This window comes from Antennarius striatus, chromosome 6, assembly GCF_040054535.1.
Source record: "Antennarius striatus isolate MH-2024 chromosome 6, ASM4005453v1, whole genome shotgun sequence".
NCBI classification, from domain to species: Eukaryota; Metazoa; Chordata; class Actinopteri; order Lophiiformes; family Antennariidae; genus Antennarius; species Antennarius striatus.
In genome coordinates this window covers 5,181,683-5,185,597 of record NC_090781.1, presented here as the reverse complement: position 1 = coordinate 5,185,597, position 3,915 = coordinate 5,181,683, and positions in this window count along the sequence as shown.

The window sequence follows — 3,915 nt, the reverse complement described above, 5'->3', positions numbered from 1 at the left end:
CCACGGCCGTCAGGTTATACAACCATACAACCAGCAATCCTCCCAGCAGACCACTCAGAGAACATATAATTGTCAAGCCGGATGATGACCAATATAATCAGTAGTAGCAGTAGTTTGTACTGTGTAGTGCTGATGTAAATTGTAAATTGATATTGTATATGTTAATATGTTTATCATATGTAAATAATTATATGTCATATGCTACATACAGTATGGGTGTATTATTTAAGTATATATGTATAACAGCCCCCCCACCCCTCCACCCCCCCTGCTGCCACGAACGCACAAATTCAAATTTTCCCACTGAATATTAGCTGCCAGTGGCTTGATCCTGTCCACAGGGATGTCCTCTTCATTGCCAATGTCGATGTAAAGGATAACTGCCCTTGTCCGGTCAGTAGACACATTCTGTGTCAGGCCTCGGTGCCAGTTCAGGTCATAGGAGTACTGAACTGCGCACACCTCTCCCACAAATGGTATATATGTTGTCACTGATGGGGACTTGTACATTTTCTCAAGCTCTGTGCTCTTATGATTACATCCCACGAAGCGATGATGTATTGTAATTGTCGGTGTTCGTCCGTCTGTTCGCCCACCAAATATCTTCACAATCGTTACAGATAAAAAGATGATATAAAAAGCACACTACTCTGGGATGAAAATCAGATGATGATCTTAACCTTGAAAAAACTAGGTTAAGGTCAAATTTAAACTCTTATACACTCAGGAACCGGATAAGATAGAGGAACGAAGGAGAAGGCCAGTGTGAGTAAGACCATAGATCTTACTCACACTGGTCTGTGATATTTTCTATCCTGAGATATTTTTGCACATATCTCAAGAACCGGATAAGATAGAAAGATGAAACAGAAGGCGTTATATTCAGGGAGGCAAGGGAATGAAAATTAGATTGCAACCTTGACCATAACAAACTAGTTCAAGGTCACTTTTTCACTTCTATACTTTTTTAGGTACACAGCTCTGAAACCTCATGACAACTAGAATGCACCAGTTACGTGTTGGATCATGGGTCTTTTATTAAATGACCCTGACCTATGAAAGCAGGTCAGGGTAAAATGTTGAATTCAGGGGTGTCGCTGGATGTTGCAGACTCTGACTGCCTTGTTTCTCATGAAAGCCTCAGAGTTTTTGGTCACCAGAAAATACAGGCAAACCTGACCACAATTCGTTCCGGAAGGCTGTTCGAATGCCGATTTGTTCGAACCCCAAATACATTTTCCCCATTACCAATATTGTACAGGTCTTAATCCGGTCCAAGATGCTAGAAAACTACATATTTCCAACATAATATGTTATTTCATAATGTAATTTATATATCAAATTGTACAGTAATGAAACATATCAAAGAAATGTAAAAGAAAGAAGCAAACACGAGAAAGAAAGAAAGAAAAAAAACATATAGTAATCAGGTATGAGTTACTAAGGTACGAGTTACCATTGTCTTTTGGACAGAGGTTTAGGGTACCATAACTCGTACCATAGGCAATGGAACGCAAATTAAGTGAAATATTATTGAATACAGTAAACTAAAATAAAAAGCACATTACCGTCACGTTTTCTCTCGACTTTTCTCGCCTTTTCCTTGGCGGAGAGAAATAATAATAATAGTAATTATAATAATGAATTAGATTTATATAGTGCTTTTCTGGACATTCAAAAATGCTTTACATTGGATCCATTATTCATTCACTCCTCATTCATACTTGGCGATGGTAGATTATGTATGTAGCCACAGCTGCCCTGGAGCAGTGCTGCCAATCTGCGCCTACGGCCCCTCAAACCACCAGCGGAACAATCACACACATTTACACACCAGCAAGTGCCCCACTGGAGGCAAGGAGGGTAAAGTGTCTTGCCCAAGGACACAACCACAAATGGCTCAGAAGGAGCGGGAATCGAACCGTCGATCTTGAATCATTGGACGACTCGCTATACCACTGAGCCACGGTCGCCCCAAAACGGCATTTGTTTCGCGTTCGACTTCCAAATTTTGTTCGACTTCCATCCATCATCTACCGCTTATCCGGGACAGGGTCGCGGGGGCAACCATCTCAGCAAGGATGCCCATACTTACCTCTCCCCAGACAGCTCCTCCAGCTCCTCCAGGGGGAGCCCGAGGCGTTCCCAGGTCAGCCGAGAGACATAGTCCCTCCAGCGTGTCCTAGTTCTTCCTCGAGGTCTCCTCCCAGTAGGACATGCTCCCCTGGGAGGCATCCAGGAGGCATCCGGAACAGATGCCCGCTGCTCCTCCCCTCAAGGTGGATTCATTATTCACCTTGAGGGGAGGAGCAGCAGCTCTACTCCGAGCTCCTCCCTGGTGACTGAGCTCCTCACCCTATCTCTGAGGGTGCGCCCATCCACTCTACGGAGGAAACTCATTTCAGCCGCTTGTATCTGGGATCTTGTTCTTTTGGTCATGACCCAAAGCTCATGACCACAGGTGAGAGTAGGAATGTAGATTGACCGGTAAATCGAGAGTTTCGCCTTGCAACCAGACCTATACAGCGACTGCATCACTGCAGAAGCTGCACCGATCCGTCTGTCAATCTCGCGTTCCATCCTTCCCTCATTCGTGAACAAGACCCCAAGATACTTAAACTCCTCCACTTGGGATAAGGACTCTCCACCTGAAGAGGGCACGCCACCCTTTTCCGGTCAAGAACCATGGCCTTGGATTTAGAGGTGCTGATCCTCATGCCATTCGCATCACACTCAGCTGCAAACCGTCCCAGTGAGTGTAGAACTGGTCCAGTGTTCCACGACCGGGACGAAAACCGCATTGTGCCTCCTGAATCCGCGGTTTGACTATAGGTCTAATCCTCCTCTCCAATACCCTGGAATAGACTTTCCCCGAGAGGCTGAGGAGTGTGATCCTCCTATAGTTGGAACACACCCTCCAATCCCCCTTTTTGAATAGAGGGACCACCTCCCCGGTCTGCCAATCCGGAGATACTGTCCCTGACTGCCAAGCGATGTTACAGAGACATGTGAACCATGACAGTCCCTGCACATCCAGAGACTTGTGGTACTCAGGGCGAATCTCATCCACCCTCGATGCTTTGAAACCAAGGAGTTTGGTAACCACCTCGGTGACTTCAGCTTGGGTGATGGACGAGTCCACCTCTAAGACCTCAGCCTCTACACAGAGGAGTGTAAGACATGGCAGCGGGATTGAGGAGACCCGACAATATCCTTAGTCAAGGTCAGCAGGTCTCCGCCTTGACTGTAAACAGTGTTGGCTGTGCACCGCTTTCCCCTCCTGGGGTGCCGAGTGGTTTGCCAGAATTTCTTCAAGGCTGACCGATAGTCTTCCTCCATGGCCCCCCTGAACTCTTCCCAGACCCGGGTTTTTCCCTCCACGACTACTCGAGCTGCAGTACGCCTGGCCTGCCTGTACCTGTCAGCTGCCTCTGGAGTCCCAGAATTCAACAAGATTTGATAGGACTCCTTCTTGAGCTTGACGGCATCCCTTACTTCCGGTGTCCACCACCGGGTTCGGGGGTTAGCGCCGCGACAGGCACAAGAGACCTCGCGACCACAGCGACCACCTCCATTGTCAAGCAGCTGCTTCGACAATGGAGGTGGAGAACATGGTCCACTCTGACTCAATGTCCCCAGCCTCCTGCGGGATCAGGGAGAAGCTCTCCCGGAGGTGGGAGTTGAAGACCTCACTGACAGAGGGTTCTGCCAGACTTTCCCAAAAGACTCTCAAAACATGTTTGGGCCTGCCGAGTCTGTCCGGTTCCCTGCTCTTCCAGCAGATCCAACTCACCACCAGGTGGTGATCGGTTGACAGCTCTGCCCCTCTCTTCATCCGAGTATCCAACACATGGGGTCGGAGGTCTGATGATACGACAAAGTCGGTCATCAACCTCCGGCCTAGGGTCCTAGGGT